The following is a 23281-nucleotide window of genomic DNA, read 5'->3' on the forward strand; positions in this document are numbered from 1 at the left end:
CTGAGCCCGCGTGCCACAACTACTGAAGCCTGCGCACCTACAGCCTGTGCTCTGTAACAAGAGAAGCCACCACAATGAGAAGCTGCGCACTGCATCGAAGAGTAGCCCCCGCTCACTGCAACTAGAGAAAGCCCATGCACAGCAGTGAAGACCCAATGCAGCCAAAAAGAAAGAAAGAAAGAAGGAAAAGAAATTGCTGTACTTTTTTCCAGAGTGACTCTACCATTTTACACTCCCACCTGCAATGTATAAGTGATCCAGTTTCTCTGCTTCCTCACCAGCCCTTGGTGTTATTATTATTTTTTATTTTAGCCATTCTGGTAGGTTTATTGCTATACCCTACTATGGTTTCAATTTGCATTTCCCTAATGACTAATGATGTTGAACATCTTTTCATGTGCTTATTTGCCATCTGTCTACTCTCTTCATTGAAGCGTCTGTTCATGTCTTTAGCCCATTTTCTAATCGAATTATTTGATTTTTACTGCTGAGTTTTGAGAGTTCTTTGTCAGATATGTAGTTTACAAATATTTTCTCCCAGTCTGTAGCTTGTCTTTTCGTATTCTTCGTAGGGCCTTTTGCAGAGCCTAAGGTTTTAGTTTTGATGTGGTCCAACTTATTAACTTCCTTTCATGAGTTATGCTTTTGATGTCAAGTCTAAAAAATGTTTTGCCTAACCCTAGATCTCCTTTTTTCTTTTCTAAAAATTTTATGGTCTTATATCTTACATTTAAATCCTTGATTCATGTTGAGTTAATTTTTGTACATGGTGTGTCATTTAGGTCAATGTTCATTTTTTTTGCCTAAGGATGTCCAATTGCTCCAGCAACGTATGTTTAAAAGGTTATTTTTCTTCTACTGAGTTGCTTTTATACCTTTGTCAAAAATCAGTTGGGCATATTTGTTTGGGTCTATTTCTAAGCCACGAACCCAAAGCAATTTTGACTCAAATATTTACCACGTGGTATCAGTCCATACAAAGATTGAATGAAGACCAACATGTGAAGTATTTATCAAGCAATCTAATCATCTACGTAATTAAGTGTGAAACTGTAAGAAATTGACTGTGAGTATCCTGATCATTCCAACAAAGGCCCAGGGATGTGGTCCAAAGCAGCAGGTTGTATTGAAACAGGCCCTGGGACTTCCCTGGTGGTCCAGTGGTTAAGACTCTGAGCTTCCAATGCTGAGGGTGCAGGTTCAATCCTTGGTTGGGGAACTAAAATTTCCATATGCTGTGTGGTGTGGGCCCAAAAGATTTTTTAAAAAATAAAAGAATCAGGCCCTGACTCTGGAACTATGATTCCATAATTTATCACCTGAAAGACATGGGGCAGGTAAGTGAGTTAACTAACCTCCTGGAGCCTCACCTTCTCCATGGTTCAACGGTGATAATATTACCTGCCTCACAGGATTAGTTTGTGGACCAATAAGCTGGGGAACTGAAAATGGCCAACAACGAACTTGGTCCACAGTAGCTGCAGCAAGGACAGATTTGAGGGATAGTTTGGGAGTTTTATCCCATTTTCTCTCTCAGCCCCCTCCCAAGCAACCAAAGTAAACATCCACTGTAAGTAAAAAGTGTGTGTGATTTGTAAATGTGTTTTACAAAGGCAGCTTTGATGTCTCAAAGCTAGGGACTTCCTAGTCCTTCCCTTTAAGCAAGCTACTGCTCTTAAACCCTTCTCTTACAGAAATTGCAGAGATGCTACAGGTCCACAGTATAGGTTGGGCATCTGTTCTCATGAGCATCAGAACTTAGGACTGGCATTCAAGGGTCTCCATTTCAACCTCATCTGGTCACTGACACTGCAAATGAGATTCATCATTTTCATTCTCTGGACATCAGCTTTTCCCTAGAAAAGGGAAGAAACTTGGTCTTCACCTCCTAAGGTGGCTTAGGAGGACCAACAAATAACAAAATACAGAATACCTGGTGGATGTCCTCATACTTAACATGTGTTAAGCTTTGTTGAGCAAGGGTTCTATACTATGGCTCAGGCCCAAACCCTGCCCTTCTTCCACACACCCCCGGGCTCTTTTTGTATGGCCTGAGATTTAAGAATGGTTTCTACATTTTAAAGTGTTGGTAAAAGAAAGAAAAAAAGAAAGGGCAGAATATGCCACAGAAATGTATGTGGCTTGCATAGCCTAAAATATTTACTATCTACCCCTTTACAGATAAAGTTTGCTGGTCCCTGTATTAGAGGATAAAACTGGGGCTCAAAGAAGGGGAGGATGTCATATACCTGAGGTCACACAACAAGGAAATGGTCAAGCTATCCATCCATTCATCCATCCAAAATATATAGATTGGACTTCCTTTATATGTAAGGATAAAAAGCATGGGATAGTGAGTGCAGTATTTACCAAAGTGGGTTCTGAGGAGCCCAGATCCTGGGAGTTGCCCAGAAACATGTCCTCAGCTCAAACGAGTTCTGGAAACTGAAAAGTCCATAACCTCTTCTTGAAAGGTTACTATGTATAACAGCATATCAAGGTTCTGAGAAGTCCTACAGCAAAGAAAATAATCTGGTTACCTTTGTTGAACTCAGCATGCCCCAAATTTATTCAGTTAGGAAAATTTTGTTTTGTTCTGTTTATTTTGATGATAGCTACGTAATATCATTCCTCAGAAACATTTTGGAAATTTGGAAGTTATAGACCAATCACTTGCGTTTGACAGCTGGCCTGGCCACTTTGCTGTAAGACCCTGAGCAAGTCACTCAGCCTCTTCCAGCCTCATTGGTGGAAAGCAAAGACTTATTTCCAGCTACATGTCTGATCCTCTGTTTCATGCCTTTAGAGCCGCATTTCCCACAGAGGTGTTTGTTGGCAATCTTTCACGCTGTTGGGCTAAGGGTACAGGATTATTTTTTTCTCTCTGGTTGGATATAATTCTGTAATTTCCCTGAATGACCAAGGTCCCCAGATCACATCAGCTGCCCTTTTATGCCATGTATGCCCTGATGAAGAAGGGTGGAGTGGGTTAGGTTCTAGAAGACTCAAACTTAAAAAGTCAAGAATGTAGGAATCGGGGAGACAGATGGCATACATCCGATAAAAGGACTTGTCAACATCCAGAGACTTGTTGGAACAGGGTTGATTATTTCCTAGAGGTGCTGATGAAGGAATTTGTAATATTAGAAGAATGCAACCATTATGGAATCTAGCCTGCCATCTATGATTAACACAGCATTAAATCATAGAATTTCGGCACAATTTTAATCTTAAAATGGTAAGCCTGCAGCACAGAAAGATGCCCAAATAAACCTATACTTGCTCCAGTTGCTTGGTTTGGTGAATAGTTTCTCTTTTGCCTCTGGGTCTTTACACGTGCTGTTCCCTCTCAAGAGTCATCTTTCTCTTGACTTTTGCCCAATTAACTCCAGCTTTCTTTCCAGTCTCTGTATCAATGTTACCTGGACCACTATAAGTGTGGGTGGGTTCTCTACATAACTGCTGCTGTAAATCCTGTATCTTCTCCATCAGAGCACTTATCTGCCTTCTGTTGACTTTGCCTTGTCAACTAGACCATAAGTCCCAGGAGGGCAGGGACCGATTGTGTCTTGCACACTGCTGCATCTGCAGAGCTTGGCATTGTGCTGGACAAAGCGGGTACTCCACAAACATTGGTAACAAACCAAAAGACTGAGTGTGTATGCTCTTTGGACTCCTTGGTTCTCAGACACATTGGAGCAACTGAGGCAGCTTGGTTCTCAGACACACTGGAGAAACTGTCGAGGTGTGGCAGGTCTGGGAATGGAGCCGAGATCCTCTGACACCGAGTATAAGATTCTTTTTCATACTCCTAGACCACTTCTTAAATAACTTAATTCTTTTCCAGCAGAGCTTTTGCAGCCTTATTCTAGTCTTTCTTGTCATCACCTTAGAGGTTAAGACTGTTTCGGATAATTATTTTAAAACAAATGGGATCTTAGGGTAGAAGAAAATTTATCTAACTCTCAAGGGTAAGGAAAAACGTGTGTCTTTTGGACCTTGAATTTAAATGAGCCAGAAAATCCCTGCTAATTCTCTTCCCTTGCTGGGTCCTGTCTGCTTCATACTTAGCAAAGGAGAAACCCAGCCTGTGTCACCCATGATTATGCCCTGCTGTTTGCTCTCTTCCCCTAGAACATTAAACACCCTGAGCAGAGGGGGAAGAAGAGGTAATCTCAGGATGCCTGGCTGCCAGACGGGTGTTTGGGGCAGGCTCTCTGCTCTGGTGGGAAATGGGAGGAAGTTGAAATGTTAAGAAAAAAAAGAAAGAAAAAAGAAAAGACTGATGGGGCTTTTACATAAAAGGAACAAGGGAGTCTCTGTTTGCTTCAACCTTTGCAAAAACCATTGGCTTTTGAGCTGAAAGACCTGGGTGCTTGATTTACTTGTTTACAGAGTGCCTTTGGGCAAGACTTTCCTCTCTCTGGGTCTCAGTTTCCCCAGCTGGCAAGGGAGGGTCTGGATGGCTTGAGCTCCCCACAGCCTCAGGGATCTGGAGGGTACTGATGCGGCCGTGTTACATGGAAAGAGGAGTGTAGGCAGCACAGTGGTTAACCATGTGGACCCCACCTCCCGCTCCCACTGGCTAGGGCTCTGGGCAAGTTCCTCACCTCTCAGAGCCTCATCTGCCTGATGGGGTGGATCGTCTGGCCCTTCCTCATTGGGTTGCTGGGAACTAAAGCTCCTAGCAGTATTGTCACGGAACCAGCACTTAATAAGAGTCAACTATTATTGGGACTGCTGTCCCTGAGATGGTCTCTAACCCTGGTCTTGGTGTCCCTTGACTTGAGTTCCCTGCTTGGGACCTGGTTAGTGGGGGCAGGGCATCCCTGGCAGCACTTGGAAACTCTGGGCAGAAGGGAGGAGGAGCTATTTTCAGTGGATTCTGGTTCTATTTGTGGCTGCGAGTTGGCCCAGGCTGCAGGGAAGCTTTGGGTAGAGCAAGCTGGGCACTGAGAGGGGGTGTGTCGTCTTACATCAGAGATGGTAGAGAGAGGGGGAAGGGGGATGGAAAGGAGAAAGAGGGAAGGTACCGCTCCTCTCCTATGGTTCTCACTCCCCTCCATCCCTTTCTATCCTCTCCTTGCCAATTTCATCTCCTCTGCTTTCCCTGGGGGAATTTAGAGGGGGCGACTGGCCTTTCAAGGTGGATTTAGTTAGCAACATGAAGCGATCCATCAATTTGGTTGACACAGTGTTCCCAAAAAACAGCACTGATTTTCTTAGGCTGAAGTGGGATTCATATCCCCAGCAGAACTGTGCAGTATTTACTAAAGCGGGAGTGGTGTCTAAACCACCAAACATCTAAATCATTTATCAGAGGGTAGAGGAAGCACTCTCATTTCCCCACTGGACCCTGGGGTGGTACCTGTTGAACCCCTCATCCCCAGCTTCTTAACCTCTCTGGGCCTCAGTTCCCTCATTTATGAAATCAGTGGGGGGTGGGGTGGGGAGTGGGGAGGTCTTGGCAGAGAGACATATTTGGAGCTCTTGAGTCCTTTCCAGCTGCAATTCTGTGATTCTCTGATGCAATAATCAAACAAGGTGAAGCTGAATCCTTTAATCAGAGCATGGTTGGTAGGACTGGCAGGCTGCAGAGAGAGGATGACATCCTACTCTGTGATTTTCTGGATGAGAAAACTGAGGCCTGGAAGGTGGGGTCAGTTCAGGCAGTGGGTCAGTGGTTCAGCTGGGTCACGAATCCAGGCCTCCTACCTTCTATTGCAGCAGGTCTTCCCTGACACTGGACTGCTGGGTGCCTCTCCCTGGGAGGAGGACAGGAAGCACATCTGTACACGGGCTAACTTATTTTATCACAACAATAATTCATTTTCCATATGAAGTCACCCACATAGTAAGGTTTGGTGGCAGGTCTGCCCGATTAAAAAACTCCATCACTATTTCAGTGTTTCCCAAAGACCAGTCATTTGAGTACCATCCTCATGAATTTTTGACATAATCAGCTTTGTACTAATATTTATATCACATTTTTCTTTAAATCAATTCCTCACTTTACATAAATAAATGTAGTCTCATCCTAAGCAAAGATATCTGTGATACTGAGTTTGATCTGTTATATTTTTCCAAATATATATTAAACATAACTATTTAAATTAAAAAATCTATGTGCTGACTAAAAATGTCTTTGCAGTTGAGTAACTCCAATGAATATGGCAGTAGTTCTCAAACTTGTTGGTTTCTTTAAAATTATTGATAAATAATAATAAAGAAAGGGACTTCCCTGGTGGTCCAGTGGTTAAGACTCCGAGCTTCCACTGTAGGGGGTGCGGGTTCAATCCCTGGTCAGGGAACTAGGATCCCTACAAGCTGCGCTGCATGGCCAATAAAATAAAATAAAATAAAATAAATAAAATTACTGAGGACCCTGAAGAACTTTTGTTATGTAGGGTATGTCAATTGATATTTACCTTGTTAAGAATTAAAACTGACAAGATATTAAATTATTTATATTCATTAAAAGATAACATGGTTTAAAAATAATATTGTAAACCCATGACATGGTAATATAAATAACATATTTTTGTGAAAAACTACTCTATTTTCCAGAACAAAAAATTTAATGAGAAGAATGGCATTGGGGACTTCCCTGGTGGTGCAGTGGTTAAGAATCCACCTGCCAGGACAGGAATAAAGACGCAGACATAGAGAATGGACTTGAGGACATGGGGAGGGGGAAGGGTAAGCTGAGATGAAGTGAGAGAGTGGCATGGACATATATACACTACCAAATGTAAAATAGCTAGTGGGAAGCAGCCACATAGCACAGGGAGATCAGCTGGGTGCTTTGTGACCACCTAGAGGGGTGGGATAGGGAGGGTGGGAGAGAGACACAAGAGCGTGGGGATATGGGGATATATGTATACATAGAGTTGACTCACTTTGTTATACAGCAGCAACTAACGCAACAATGTAAAGCAATTATACTCCAATAAAGATGTTAAAAAAAAAAAAGAATCCGCCTGCCAATGCAGGAGACATGGGTTTGAGCCCTGGTCTGGGAAGATCCCACATGCCATGGAGCAACTAAGCCCCTGTGCCACAACTACTGAAGCCTGAGAGCCTAGAGCCTGTGCTCCACAACGAGATGCCACCACAATGAGAAGCCCATGCACCGCAACAGAGTAGCCCCCACTCACGGCAACTAGAGAAAGCCCACACGCAGCAGCAAAGACCCAGCGCAGCCAAAAATAAATAAATAAATTTATAAAAAAAAGAAAAAAAAACAAATGGCATTGTTTTACACATTTGCAGGTCTTATTAAAGTTTGACTTAATACAGGAATTCTGCATTCTCCTTTCTGCTTCTGCATTCAATCTGTCAGTTTTTTTCATTGAAATACATGAAGACAATCCAGCCTCATACAATTCAGATGGTTGTGGATATTCTTTTTTTGATACTACACTAAAACTTGAGAAGAGGTAGTTTCTTAAAGTTTAGTTGCATAAATTCATTTGAATGAATCTTTTGTACTCAGTTACACTAAACTCCATTGGTTTATCTTGCACTTTGAATAGATCTTTTATTCATGCATGATTTGGTAACATCATGAATTGGTCATTTAGAAAATATTGGTTCATTGGGTTATGTGGCTCTTCCAAATGTAGCCATGGTTTATTGTACAGTATCAATGTTTCACTTTTGTTAATATTACTACCCATCTAAGCAAATGAGGACACGCAAATAGTGATCTTATGTGCACAGAGAAATTCCTCCTACATCCTATATGCTAGTTGAGGATTCCTTAGCCCAAGTTAAAAGGCAAATACGGTGATACTCTGTCTAAAAAGAGGTCAAAGTGATATGCCAAAAGTCTGCCTTCTCCCGTTGTATTCCTGGGGAGTTGTGGGATTGGGTGAGTGGATGTTAACAGCATATTGGCTGAATATCTTCCTCGAGCCAACTCATTGGGAGCTAGCCAGCCTACGGTTGGGCTGTCCTGGAGTCAGGTACTAGCTTCCATCCAATCAGAGACCACCAACTATGGAACCCTATCCTTCACCCATTGCCTGAGCAGAGGCCTAGGTAGCAAAACGTGTGCCCTGAGGGGACTGAACTTGATGGGAACCTTATTTTACTGGGGAATAGGAGAAACAGGTGGAAAAACCTGTTCATCTGTTCTTGTGTACTTACTATTTCCTCTCTCATACTTTAAAGGCTATAATCATATAACAGTAAAAGGAAAGCTGGATAGCAAATTATAAATAAAGGTGCAGAGTTGAGGTGGGAGGGAAAGTCACCATTAATATGTGGATTTGAAGGGCCAACAGCAGGCCACCACTGAGCTTCAGATTTAGCCCTGGGCTTTCTGGAAGCCAAGGTGAGAAGATACACAATCAGCTGCCTAACACTAATTATCAGAAAGGAAGTGCACCTGTATCTGTGAGCAATGTAGTCAGAGAATATTGCCTGCTATATCAGTAAACAAAGGATGTTGCGGCCATCAAGCCATCAGCCACTGCAGCCACCTTCTTTACCATGCTGCAGGGGATTCAGGGTGGAGAAAACAGGATACTGGCCCCAGGTCGTTAAGGTGCATATCAAAGAAATGATTTCAATGAGCTCAGACTCCTGCATCTTCCCATGCATAGTAAAGTGCTAAATTCATTAACTTGAGATGTCTGTTTTTTCTTTAATTAACGGTAATCTTTTGATGTTCTGACTACCTGGTTTTTGGTGCAAAAATTTCTATATATTCTGGCTCCTCCCTTACCTCTTTGGAACAGTCCCCAGAGGTATCAGAGAGGCTGAGAATAAAACCTATTCTCAACTTTTAGGTTGTGCAATTTTTTTTCAGCTGATAGAGTAGAGCAAAGCCTTTCCTAACTTTGAACTCTAATGTAGTTTCTTACTTGGGATTTTATTTCAGGCAACGATGCCATAGAGTTGGCAGTACAGCTTGGTGGGTGAGAGCATAGCTTTTGTTGTCAGTTGGGTTTGGGTTTGACATATATATTTTTAAAAATAAATTTATTTATTTAATTTTTTGGCTGCGTTGGGTCATGGTTGCTGCATGCGGGATTTTCTCTGGTTGCAGTGAGCGGGGGTGGGGGGCTACTCTTCGTTGCAGTGTATGGGCTTCTCATTGCGGTGGCTTCTCTTGTTGCGGAGCACAGGCTCTAGGGCGTGGGCTCCAGTAGTTGTGCACGGGCTTAGTTGCTCTGCGGCATGTGGGATCTTCCTGGACCAGGGGTCCAACCCATGTCCCCTGCATTGGCAGGTGGATTCTTAACCACTGCGCCACCAGGGAAGCCCCTGGGTTTGATTTTTTTTTTAATTAATTAATTTATTTTTGGCTGTGTTGGGTCTTCGTCTCTGTGCGAGGGCTTTCTCTAGTTGCGGTGAGCAGGGGCCACTCTTCATCGCGGTGCGTGGGCCTCTCACTGTCGTGGCCTCTCTTGTTGTGGAGCACAAGCTCCAGACACGCAGGCTCAGTAGTTGTGGCTCACGGACCTAGTTGCTCTGCGGCATGTGGGATCCTCCCAGACCAGGGCTTGAACCCATGTCCCCTGCATTGGCAGGCAGACCCTCAACCACTGCGCCACCAGGGAAGCCCCCCTGGGTTTGATTTTTAAAAAACTTTTAGTGCATCTTATCCTGGGCTGCAGTTTCTTCATCTGTAAAATGGTGTTAATAACAGTATCTACTTATTCGAGCTGTGAAGATTCAATTAGATGAGTTGTATAAATATTAGCTATTTGTTAATCAAGAAATTTCCCACTGCTTGTCATGAGCAGTTCTAGGTGCTGGGGGTAAACTGATGAACCAAACAAAGAAGATCTTTATCTTCAAGTAGCTTTTACTTCAGAATGGGATAAAAAGACAACAAACACGAAAAACAGGTAAATAATTGCACAGAGTACTGTGGAAAAAACAGTACAACAAATGCAAGGATAGATTTCATTTGACTGGTTCTCGCAGCCATTTTCCAGAAAAGTCAAAGATATAACGTTAAAACGTAACTCTGATGAGGTGAATCTGTTAGGGCCTGAGGTTAATTCAGTCCTGCTGTGTAGAATTCTTCTACAGGCTATTGAGTGTGGGTTACAAGTTTGTTTTTTGCTTGTTTGAAAACTCACTTCTTCCAGCTGTGCTTTGGTGCAAGCAGTCTGAAATTGTATTGAGTAGAACCTTGAGCACACTATATACTTAACTCGCATTACATTAAATTAGTTTTATCCTCAGCACAATTACAGGTGAAAGATACTACTATTGTTCTAGCGTTGTCTTGCCCAGGGCTATAGAGCTCGGAAAAGATGCCTCCCAAAAATCTGTGGGACCACCTTTGGTTTTCTTCTTCGCCCATTACCCACCCGTTTCTCTCTCCTTCTCCAGCTGCGCTTCCCAGCCAGCCCCTCGCTCGCCCCGGGCGCTCGGCTGATCAGCACCCCCGCTCACCCCGGGGGCGTGGTAATCGGCCCAGACCGCGCCCCCTCCCCCGCGACGGCACGCCCTCTTTTCCCCTGACCGCCGGCTGAGAGGCCGAGCGTGCGCGCGCGCCCCCGCTCGCGGCCCGGCTCTGTCTCGGGAGCGTGCTCTGTGTGGCCGCCGCCGCCATGTTGTGGTTGTGAGAAGGCGGCGGCAGCGGCGGTGGCAGAGGAGCAGCCGGTCGAGACGCTCCAGCGGCCCAGGCCCTGCCCCCCGCCGGCCCTGGCTGGGAGCCTTGTGGGGTGGCGGAGGAGGCCGTGCCGTGACGGGCCTCGCCATGTCCCGCCGCCCGGTAAGGAAGGCCCCCCTCCCGCCCCGTCTCCTCCGGGGGTGAGGAGGAGCTGGAGGAGGGGCGGGCCTCGGCCCGGGCGCGGCGGCTGTCACCCTCTGAGGAGGCGGCGGCGGCCCGCGGGGGGCTGGGGACGGCGTGCGTGTCCCGGGGAGGGTGGCCCGGGCGGCGGCCGCGGCCGCCAGAGGGAAGCGCGGGGAGCGGGAGCTCAGTGGCCCGGCGCGGCCCGGACCCTCGGCGGGGAGGAGGCGGGGTCCAACCCGGGCTGCCTTCCTGAACTTGCTGGGGAAGGGCCCACGGGGCTAGGGGTGTGAGGCGCTACCTCGCAGCGTCCGGGGAAATGTCCGCGGACCCCCGGGAGGTGAGTGTGCGCCCCTCGCCCTGACCGGGTTTGTGGGAGTCCTCCATGGCGAGAGGCCGGAGGTCGGGGGCCACGGAGCCCCCGGGGCGAGCGGAGCGGGCCCGGGACTTGTGGGAAGGAGGAGTGGCCGCCTTACTGTGCAGCGGGGCATCACCCTGACCTGGTAGTGCTTGGGTGGGAAGGATGGTTCGGAGGCGGTTGAGAGAGCTCAGCAACACTGGTCAAACAGCTCCACGAAAGATTGCAGAGTAATTTCTCAGATGAAAGTCGTGCCATTAAATGTATTGAATCCTGCTGCTTAGGACCCCTAAGATAATATTGTTGGTTGTACTCTGGGCTGGAAAACTTCCTTCGAAATAGTGGGGTAAATTTTATGGCCGTTTTAATAAACTCATCAGGCGTCTGATAGTCTCACCTGTGAGTTTTGCACATTAGCTGTTGTTGGGTAATGATGGTCAGGTGTCGTCTCCAGACTGAGGCCTAAATTCTTAACCGTTTTAGTATCTTGACATATACTTTATCTGACAGTATCCATTTTTACACAACGAGGGAAAAAACGTTGGCATGCCCTTGCAGTTGAGCTTCACCTTCGTTTCTCATAATGTCGACAACAATGCCATCGAGGCCTGGGTTGAATTAGATGAGATGATTTTTTTTTAATGTAAAGTAGTCGTGACTTGTATATGAAGAGGAGTTGGGGACCTTCCCCTTTCAGATCCAAGGCTGTTTCAGTAGGGCAAGAGACAAGACGCGTGTTGCTTTTTGCTCAGAGACCAACTAAGGTAAGGTGTGTTGGTGGCAAGCAGAAAGTCTTCTTTTCCAAGGCCTGTGACTTGGGTGGGTAGAAGAGCTTAGAGAATGGCACTGTTTTGAGTAAACCCAGTACAGTATGTGTCATTTAACTAAGTTTGGAGGGTTCTAGAATTTTAAGATTTGTTCCCTATAAAGGCTTCTTTCAGCTCTAATTACTTTCCTCATTTTCAGGTGGCCCTGAGCTGTTCGAGTGACCAGCACACTGGTGCAGCCCCACTTGTAGTTAGTTAATGGCAAGCCATAGGAGAACCGAGGTTTTCCCTGCTTGTAGGCCAGGTTTTTTTAGTTCAGTCCTTACCTAATTAAATACCAGTTGTCGGAAATAATATGGACTGCCTGAAATGCTGATTCCTGGGCCTCACGCAGGACCTGGTGAATTAAAATCTCTGAGGGTGGGGCCTAGGAATCCATCCTTACAAAACTCCCTGAATGATTCTGGTCAGCCAGGTTTGTGAACTTGTGCTTTAGATCACTTTTGGTATTCCAAAAGATTTCCACTAATTACGACTCCTGAGAGTGTTTTTAATTGTTTATACAATTTCAGAGGTATGGAGGAGGGGGAAGCCTGAGAGACAAAACTGAAAATTGAGCATCTCTTAAAATATAATGGATTTATGTAGGGGAAACAGATTTGTTGCCAAAAATTATTTGTGCAGGTTCTGAGGAACACACTTGATAAAATTAGAGGCTGCTTGACTGGAGGTATATCCAGAGATACAATGAGGAATCCAGAGGAAAGAAGCAGAGAGGGAGAGGCAGTAAGTCTGCTTCTGGCCCACAAAGAGCTCCGCTGAAGGTGCTTCTCAGCATCATGATTGCTCCTACACCATCTGATTCAGTTTCTAGTAAAGTGTGGGTAGGGCAGGTGAATTAGCAGTCATTTGAGACAAGGGTTGTGAACCAGGCAGGTTTACTGTGGACTGTGAAAAGTTGTTGAAATATGCCTGAGGCCCTGAGGACTGGTAAAGTCAGTTTTAAAATCTGTTGCAGTTTTAGTTAACACCTTCTGTGGTAAAGTGGAGTGCTGAGTTACCAAAGGAAGTAGTCATATTGCAGAGGGGGTGTGGTGAGGTTTGTTATAAGTTTGGAAGAGTTGGAAGAAAATGTTACAGTTGTATAGAGCAGTGAAGGAGTTTGCTAAATATCCTGTTAAATCATAGTGTAGTATTGTTAGAGAAGTACACCTAGTTGTCCACTACAAGAGCCAGAGGCCATGTGTGTTTTGTTCCTTGGTGTCTCCAGTAGCTAGCATAGTTCCCAGCATATACTGTGCTCTCAGATATTTGTCGAGTAAATGAATAGTATTGAGATGGGAAAAAGAACAGTTTTGGTGGTTGATAACAATGTTTGTTATTAAAAGTTACTTGATCATTTGCATTGGATTAAAGAGTGAGTTTTTTAGTCCTTGTGGTTTGGAACTTTGAGATCCCATCAAGAGATTCTGTTTTCTAAAGACTGCTATTGCACACTATTCCTGTTCTCTAGTTTTTGGGTCTTAAATGTGCTTTAATTTTTTTGTGTGTGTGTATGTGTTTCTTAATTTTTTGAGGTATTGGTTTTTTTTTTTTTTTAAGCACATTTTGTTAGATGCAGAGGTGTTTAGAATAATGGGAAGCTGTAGATAGGCAGAGATTGTGTCATTAATTTGACTCTGTGACTGCTGTTGGGAATGTCACTTCTCTGGACCTCAGTTTTCTTATCAATCTACGATTAAAGGCCTGTACTTGTTGACCTCAAGTAGTTTCTCCAGCCTGAATTTGGAAATCTTTAATAATTTGTAATTGTTACTTAGTATTAATCTCATATAGGTAGATGAACATTTTAATTAAAAAAACTGAAAAAAGAACATTCTGTTTTGAATTCTGCTTTTGACTTATGGATTTTAGACATTGTCCAAAAGTGCTCTGGAAATTGAGCTCATGTTGCAAGTATTATGCAGAAACAACATGCTTATGCTGTTGTAATTAACTTAGTGTTGAAATCAAAATGGATTTCACATAGGGAACTTCAAAATTTAGTGTGAAGCCACAAGATTAAGAATGGTTTGGGGGAAGTTTGTGTAATTTATGTGGTCAGCTGTTTCTTACAGACCACCCAATTTTGTAATTTTCTGTGGTGAATTTATATGTAATTTTATAATCAGTGAAACTTAAGACAAAGCATGAGATTAAATACATATCCAATTGAATTAGGATTCCCAATAATTTTAGAGGCTAGAAAATTGTTAATATTCATTGTTATTTTTAATTTTAATTTCATGCTTGTATCTCCACTTTTGCGCCTAGAACCTTAACATATCTTTTAAATTCATATTTGTATCAGATGTTCAAAGTGAAAACTATTGTAGCATGGCATTGGATGACCAGTAAGTCCTGGGTTCAAGCCTGGATTGTGCTTCTCATTAGCTGTATTGTTTCTGGCAAACCACATAACCCTTCTGAGCTTCAGTTCCTTCATTCGTAAAAGGAAGAAGAGCAAATTCTCTATATCAACCTGTCAGTGAGGATCAAATGGAGTGGTGTATATGAAAAGCAATCTAAAAATGTAAGGGGATGATAATGGAGTCATATTGTATTAGAATCCTATTTTCCTGGAAGAGTTGGCTTGTGGAGCTGCGGTAAAATCTGGTATCTGCTGTCAAGTGCAGAATTTACTAATATCTCTGGTAAAGCAACAACAAAATGTCTGTACTCTGCCTGGAGAAACCTTTTAGCAAGCACTTGTACCAGTCTGCCAATAGAAATGGTCACAGTGTTTCAGGAAACTTCAGAGGGATCTGGGAGTCTTACATTTGTGCCCAGGTTTGCACTTGGAGTAGACTTGCTATATTTCACACATTTTGTTATGTTAGAATGGTGGTAGAAAGTGGAAGGGTCAAGGAGTTTAGTACATTCTGTGTAAAGTTTTAGGGCTCTGTTTTTCTAAATGGCAGGTGGCAATGTCATAGGGTAGTGAAATCAATGTGGTGATTTCTAAAAACTAGAAAATATCAGCACATCAAAAATCGTAAAAATAATTATTGATTTGGGAAACTTTTGTTGTTTCATACATTTATATATGTGTATTGAGTTGCAACATAAAATGTATTTTTTCTTTTCTTTTTTTTTTGTTTTTCTGCACCGCATGTCTTGCGGGATTTTGCTTCCCCGACCAGGGACCAAACCTGTGCTCCCTGTAGTGGAAGCATGGAGCCCTAACCACTGTACTGCCAGGGAATTCCCTTGTTTGGACTTTTAAAATACATGTGTTATTGTTTCCTTAGGCTAAATTCCTAAAAGTGGGCTTACCTGGCAAAGGGTTTTTTTTTTTTTTTTAATTTATTTTTGGCTGCGTTTTGGTCTTTGTTGCTGCACCCAGGCTTCCTCTAGTTGTGGCGAGCGGGGGCTACTCTTCATTGCGGTGCACGGGCTTCTCACTGCAGTGGCTTCTCTTGTTGTGGAGCACAGGCTCTAGGCGCAGGGCTTCAGTACTTGTGACACACGGGCTCAGTAGTTGTAGCCTGCAGGCTCTAGAGCGCAGGCTCAGTAGTTGTGGCGCACAGGCTTAGTAGCTCTGCAGCATGTGGGATCTTCCCGGACCAGGGCTTGAACCCGTGTCTCCTGCATTGACAGGCAGATTCTTAACCACTGAGCCACCAGGGAAGCCCTGGGTTTTGTTTTTTAAATTTGAATATACTCAGGGCACCCTCTAGATAGGATGCTATTTTAAAGTCTCAGCAAGAGAATATCAGTGTCCAATTCCATGTATTCTTTTTTTTTAATTGGGGTAAAATTGCTTTACAATATTGTGTTAGTTTCTGCTGTACAATGAAGTGAATCAGCTATATGTATGCATATATCCCCTTCCTCTTGGACCTCCCTTCCACCCACCCATCCCACCCATTTAGGTTGACACAGAGCACCGAGCTGAACTCCCTGTGCAATTCCATATATTCTTGCTAGTGATTTACTACCTTTTAGCTTGTTGGTGGGAGTTTAAAATAGTTTGGGAATAGTTTTCCTTTGTTCTTTTTTCAGTATCAGATCTTAGCCTCTACAGCTTAACTGTGGAAGGGGCAGGTAAAAATGAAAGTGCAGTGATAGGGACTACTTTAGACCAGTGGTCTGTAAACTTTTTGATTGCTCATCCCAACAGTAAAAAAAAATTTGAGCATTAATGTTCAATCCTTAAGTATTTAATTTACAAATAATATGTATAGTAACTGGTTATTGTGTACCTTATAAAATATAAACAAAAAAATTAACAAGGATGAGAATTAAAAATAAAGTTCAAATATCTTTCTTGTTTACCCCAGTGGAGCATCTTGGGTACTCCTTGAAGTGTACTATACTCTACTTTGGACATAACTGCTTTCGACGCTTAAGATTTAACGTTGGGCTTTTATGGTTGACTCTTTTTGGGCCTTTACACTAATTGTGCAGATGGTCCAGCCTAGTTGGATTATGATAGTCTTTAAAGTGTCCCATGCTGTTCAGAGTCACATCCTCAATAAGTGCAAACATAAACCTTGCTCATAAAGCATCAGTTTGATACCTTTTGTCATTGTTGACGTGGCTGAATTGAAAAGGTCAAATCATAGGATAGGAGACAGTCTAAATAATTAGTCTACTTTTAGATATGAAGAACTGATATTGTGTAGAGTATATTTTTAAAAGTCTATGCTTTATGGAAAGCAGTTTGGTTATAACATTTTTGTTTTCTAAGAGCTTAGGTCTGGGCTTCCCTGGTGGCACGGTGGTTGAGAGTCCGCCTGCTGATGCAGGGGACATGGGTTCGTGCCCCGGTCCGGGAAGATCCCACATGCCGCGGAGCGGCTAGGCCTGTAAGCCATGGCCACTGACCCTGCGCGTCCGTTGCCTGTGCTCTGCAATGGGAGAGCCCTGCGTACCGAAAAAAAAAAAAAGAGCTTAGGTCTTGGAGACTGAAAAAATTGCTCCGTACTTGCTTTCCTTTGCTTGCAAAACACCACAATTAACCTTTCACTCTAACTCCATTTGGAAGAGCCTGAGTCAGTAACTTTTAAAAAATGCTTTCTTGGGTTGAAACTTTCCCTGATGAATCTTAGATTAAAAGGTAACTTTTTTCCTTAAATTTGAATAAGTTACTTTTGATTTGCCCCTTTCCTCCCCGCTGTAAGTTATGAAATCAGAAAATGGTGTTTTTTGCACTACAAAAATGAGTCTCCCTCTCACTTCCCATCATGGGGAATTTAATTTCAGTTATTTTATATGGGTCGATATCAGAGAAAGATAATATTGAAATCTTAGATATTGTGAAAAGAGCAACCTTAGTGATTATTTTTTGCTAGTTAAAAGAAATTTTTTTTGCCAGTTAAAAGGTAATTTATATTGAAGGGGATTGCTATATACAGTATTTTGGGAAAAGGGCCAGGTATCCCTTTATACCTTAGGTAGCATGATTTATAAGGTGCTGTCACATACATCTTCTTAGATCCTCATAAGGATTTGAAAGCATCATTTAATCAGGGATGTTGTGACTCCTTTGAGGCCACATGCCTAGTGTTTGACATCATATTTAAAGAGGTAGACTGTAATCCCTGCAGAAGTAGGTACTGATGGCTATTCTCCTTCATTCCTCAGCACTTTATATACTGCCTGGTACAAAGTAAGCTATCAATATTTATGGACTGTTTGAACTCGTACATATATATTTACATGTGTAAATAAGTTATAGCATTGTAAAACCAATACGTCATTTTATGTAGTTAGATTTTTCGTTCATCTGATGTGCACAGAAAATGTTTTTGTGGGAGAGGTCATTAACTTTACATCAGCCTTTCAGATATCCTCTTACTTTCTTTTAAGGATAGATTCATGGTGACAAAAATATTAGTCTTGATGTAATTCTTTTCACTGTGTGTGTCCCTCCTGCTGGCAAGACTGTGTGTGTGTGTGTGTATGTATGTGTATATTTATTTATGTAGTAGCTTCCTATTTAAAAAGGAAACATACTCATTAGTTAGTCGTTGGGTATATAGTGGTTCTTGAAACATGGACTTCATGGTTTGCCATAGGGTGAATGAAAAGGAGCAAGTATAATTTCTCTCACTTGTCTTATTCTCTCCAGTTCCCTGTACACGTGGTTTTGGTTTACTCTGAAAACACTGAAAAAAAAAATTAGTCTTCTGAAGAAGCTAGTATTTTATTCCCCTTTGGTCTGCTGAACTTAAAATCATGTTTAGTAAGTGAACTAATATACTTTTATACATAATAGAGACCCTGTAAAGACAAGAATGGAAATATTAATAGTGATTAATTTCTGGCTGGGATAGTGACCATTTTCTGCTTCATATTCTTCTGTAGTTTCCCAGTTTTCTGTAATGAACATGTATTACTCTTATAATTAGGAAAAAGCTGCTATTTTAAAGTACATTTTAATATCCTTAGTTTTCTTTTTTTTGGGCTGTGTTGGGTCTTCGTTGCTGCGCGCAGGCTTTCTCTAGTTGCGGCGAGAGAGGGCTACTCTTCATTGCAGTGCGTGGGCTTCTCATTGCACTGGCTTCTCTTGTTGCCGAGCACGGTCTGTAGAGTGCACGGGCTTCAGTAGTTGTGGCTTGTGGGCTCTAGAGCTCAGGCTCAGTAGTTGTGGTACACAGGCATAGTTGCTCCGTGGCGTGTGGGATCTTCCCAGACCAGGGATCGAACCTGTGTCCCCTGCATTGGCAGGTGGATTCTTAACCACTGCACTACCAGGGAAGTCCCTGTCCTTAGTTTTCATTGGCTGGCTTATGAAGGTTTAAGTCATAGTCACCATTGAGGAAATGGGTTGTGGTCTTCCCTGGTGGTCCAGTGGTTAAGATTCCGCACTTCCACTGCAGGGGGTGCGGGTTCACTCCCTGGTTGGGGAAGTTCTGCGTGCTGTGGGGTGTGGCCAAAAAAAAAAAAAAAAAAAAAAAAGGAAGGAAGTGGTTCCTTAACTGACTCCAGTTCCTAAGCAGAGTGGCAGCTGTAGGAAGTGGTATGGGAAAATGGGGCAGGCAAGCTGATTTGAACTTTCTTATTGTAATTTCCACTATGACTGAGACAGTCTGGGCTTTGGTCACAGTTAAACACAAGACCTCCATCTAATTTTTCTCTTCCTAATGAGCTGTTTGAGAATTATGAAACCTTAAAAAGAAAAATCAGATTCTATGTACTGTAAACACAGGACTTGGCCTGAATTCCCAGTTTGCTTGCTGATATGCCATGTGGACTTGCCATGTGGAGCAAGAACTGTAGCTGTGTGTGTGTGTGTGTGTGTGTGTGTGTGTGTGTGTGTTTAAAAATATCAAGTGGAGGGCTCCCCTGGTGGCGCAGTGGTTGAGAGTCCGCCTGCCGATGCAGGGGACACGGGTTCGTGCCCCGGTCTGGGAGGATCCCACGTGCCGCGGAGCGGCTGGGCCCGTGAGTCATGGCCGCTGAGCCTGCGCGTCCGGAGCCTGTGCCCCGCAACGGGAGAGGCCCCAACAGTGAGAGGCCCACGTATTGCAAAAAAAAAAAAAAAAAAATATCAAGTGGATGGAGAACAGTATGGAGGTTCCTTAAACTAAAAATAGAAGTACCATACAACCCAGCAATCCCACTACTGGGCATATACCCTGAGAAAACCATAATTCAAAAACAGTCAGTCATGTACCACAATGTTCATTGCAGCTCTATTTAAAATAGCCAGGATATGGAAGCAACCTAAATGTCCAACGATAGATGAATGGGTAAAGAAGATGTGGCATATATATACAGTGGAATATTACTCAGCCATAAAAAGAAATGAAATTGAGTTATTTGTAGTGAGGTGGGTGGACCTAGAGTCTGTCATACAGAGTGAAGTAAGTCAGAAAGAGAAAAATACTATATGCTAACACATATATATGGAATCTAAAAAAAAAAGGTGATGAAGAACCTAGGGGCAGGACAGGAGTAAAGACGCAGATGTAGAGAATGGGCTTGAGGATACGGGGAGGGGGGAGGGTAAGCTGGGACGAAGTGAGAGAGTGGCATGGACTTATATATACTGCCAAATGTAAAATAGATAGCCAGTGGGCAGCAGCCGCATAGCACAGGGAGATCAGCTCCGTGCTTTGTGACCACCTAGAGGGTGGGATAGGGAGGGTGGGAGGGAGGGTAATGCAAGAGGGAAGAGATAGGGGGATATATGTGTATGTATAGCTGATTCACTTTGTTATAAAGCAGAAACTAACCATTGTAAAGCAATTATACTCCAACAAAGATGTTAAAAAATCAAGTGGGACTATAGCAACTCAGATGTGATACTGATTTTGTACATGTAATTTGAACTGGAATATACTTAGATAAATGACTTATTTTGACAGTAGAGTCTCATTGGGGTTTTGGTGTTAATGTACAGCTGGGAGTTGAGCCACTGTAAGTTTATTTACTCATTTATCTGTTGATATTTTAGGAACGTCTGTGTAATACATCCTTTAGAGTTTAAGTGATAGAGTTTAGGTAGAGCCTGGGCTTTTGCTGTTTATTGCATGTTATAGTGACTTAAATGCTTGTGTAAATATTCAGAATGTTAGATTTCTGGGGTAGAACTTTTTTTAACTATCTGCCCTTTATTATTTTATTTTAGTTTGTTTGTTTGTTTTTTGCGGTATTAAGGAAAATAATGTCATGAAGAACCTAGGGGTGAAACAGGAATAAAGATACAGGCTTACTAGAGAACAGACTTGAGGATATGGGGAGGGGGAAGGGTAAACTGTGACAAAGCAAGAGAGAGGCATGGACATATATACATTACCAAGTGTAAGTTAGATAGCTAGTGGGAAGCAGCCACATAGCACAGGGAGATCAGCTCGGTGCTTTGTGACCGCCTGGAGGGGTGGGATAGGGAGGGTGGGAGGGAGGGAGACGCAAGCGGGAAGAGATATGGGAACATATGTATATATATAACTGATTCATTTTGTTGTGAAGCTGAAACTAACATACCATTGTAAAGCAATTATACTCCAATAAAGATGTTTAAAAAAAAAGCTATTAGCTTAATAGCTATTCAGTTGTATGAATAGAATGCAATTTTAGTCCCCTATTAATAGTTGTTTTCAGTTAATATATAGATCTTAAAATTTCCCTTTAATAGGATCAAACTGTATGTGCTTATCTACAATTTGTTTTTTCTCAGAAATGTACTACAGACATCTTACTATATCACAAAATATAGATTTACCTCATTTTTAAGGACTGTAGGTTTTTAAAACTTTTTATAGGCATGCTACAATTATTTATCCAGTCCTTTACTGATGGACATCTAGGGATTTTTTTTTTGGCATTTTTTTCCCTTATTACAAAAAGTGCTGTCTCTCATGCATATTCTAGCACTTTATACTTTTGAACAACGGTAGGATAATTTCCACAGAAATAATTCTGCAGAGTAAATTTTGGGGGAATAGAATTGCATGCAATAAATATTGATGCTTTTATATTAAATCTAAACCAATACATGTATTTGTAACTTTCTTATTCCTGGTCTGTTCACTTAGATCTGTTCAAAATGGGTGCTCTGTAAGAGGCGCTGAGATGCATAGCTTTGTAATATAAAGCAGCTAACATGTTAAAATTGCATAGTAGAAACTAGGAGGAGTTCCAGCTTTATATAGGTGAGGCACATAGAGCTGTGTTCGGGGAATAGTTTTAGTTTTGCTAGCACAGAATAGAGGATTCAAAAATAAGTTTGTAAAGTGCTGTAAATTAATCAAATCCTTAAATTACTTGAAATTTCTTTTTTTTCTTTTTCTTTTTTTTTTTTTTGCGGTACGCGGGCCTCTCACTGCTGTGGCCTGTCCCGTAGCGGAGCACAGGCTCCAGACGCGCAGGCCCAGCGGCCATGGCTCACGGGCCCAGCTGCTCTGCGGCACGTGGGATCCTCCCCGACCGGGGCACGACCCGCGTCCCCTGCACTGGCAGGCGGACTCCCAACCACTGCGCCACCAGGGAAGCCCCTTGAAATTTCTTTTACTTGCTGAACTGAGCCCTTTTAGGCTGAGATCAAAGGCAGTTTTGGTGAAGATGTGTTTGGTGGTAGTGTGCATAATTGGGAGCAGGCAAAGATTAGAAAGCAGTGAAGAATCTGTACTGTACTCAGAATTAGGTAATAAGGACCTGAATTAAGGTGGTGGCAAGGTGGTAATTTAGATAGCTAGATTAAAGTAGAGGATTGTTGGTTGATACCCTAAAGGAAATACACAAATTTGAATGGGAGGTTAGTGGCAAGGATTCAGAGTTGGTGGGTTTTGGGTCTCAGAGAATAGTGATAGCATAGAAATATGGAATTGGGAGGGGGAGCTGGTTTTGGAAAAGGACTAAAATGAAACCCTTCACACGTTTAACATTGAGGCCAGGGTATAGTAGTAAAAATGTCCTGCGGGAGCTTGGAGATAGAGAACTTGAGGCAGGAAGAAAGGTAGGCCTTATCTGGATGAGATCTTGAACCTAGAAGAGCCAGAGATTGAGGCTCACATTTAGGGGAGTGGGAGAAGATTGAATTTTAAGAAAACCTGTTAAAATTAGGTTAATGAGGCATAGTGGAGGCCAAGGAGATTTCCAAATGAGTGATAATTAAATTTGAGTGAAATGGGAAACAATGGGATTTGGTGATCCATACTAGTCATCCATCATTTTCTTAGGTTAATTTTAGCATAATAAGGGGGTGAGGAGTGGGAGATGAGACAGCATGTATGGAACCTGTGTTGTTCAATAGAACTTTCTCTGATTCCTTCTGACATTCGATAACTGCTGTTCAGTACATATTGAGCACTTGAAATTTGGCTAGTTTGACCAAGGAACTGTTGGGTTGGCCAGAAAGCCTTCGGTTTTTAAGTAAAAATAAAAGACATTTTTCATTTTCACTGAGAACTTTATTGAACAACATATTCACCCTTTTGGTCCACTACCTTCTGCCATTTTTCAGACAACTTCATAATTCCATCTTCTCAAAACTTCTAATCTTTTTGAGGAAAGAACTGTTCCAGGTGCCTTTTACAGTCTTCTAGGGAATTGAAATTTTTTCCATTAAGAGAATTTTATAAAGACAGAAATAAATGGAAATCCAAAGGTGCAATGTCTGGTGAATACAGCGGATGAATCAGAATTTCCCAGCCAAGCTGTAACAGTTTTTGCCTGGTCACCAAAGAAACATGCAGTCTTGCGTTATCCTGATGGAAGATTGTGCGTTTTCTGTTGACTAATTCTGGACGCTTTTCGTCGAGTGCTGCTTTCAGTTGGTCTAATTGGGAGCAGTACTTGTTGGAATTAATCATTTGGTTTTCCAGAGGAGCTCATAATAGAGGACTCCCAATCCCACCATATACACAACATCACCTTCTTTGGATGAAGACCGGCCTTTGGTGTGGTTGG

At 42.7% G+C, this 23281-nt stretch overlaps 1 protein-coding gene across 1 annotated transcript in view; it reads left to right on the forward strand.

Annotated features, from left to right (window-relative positions):
* The first annotated feature begins 10533 nt into the window (after positions 1 to 10533).
* MTMR3 (myotubularin related protein 3) overlaps positions 10534 to 23281 on the forward strand; it is a 144781-nt gene continuing 132033 nt past the window's right edge. Inside the window, 1 exon segment of the mRNA XM_007461183.1 lies at positions 10534 to 10738. The gene's annotated coding sequence lies outside the window, so the exon portion shown is untranslated.

The sequence above is a fragment of the Lipotes vexillifer genome, unplaced genomic scaffold (genome assembly GCF_000442215.2).
Source record: "Lipotes vexillifer unplaced genomic scaffold, Lipotes_vexillifer_v1.1 scaffold691, whole genome shotgun sequence".
NCBI lineage: Eukaryota > Metazoa > Chordata > Mammalia > Artiodactyla > Lipotidae > Lipotes > Lipotes vexillifer.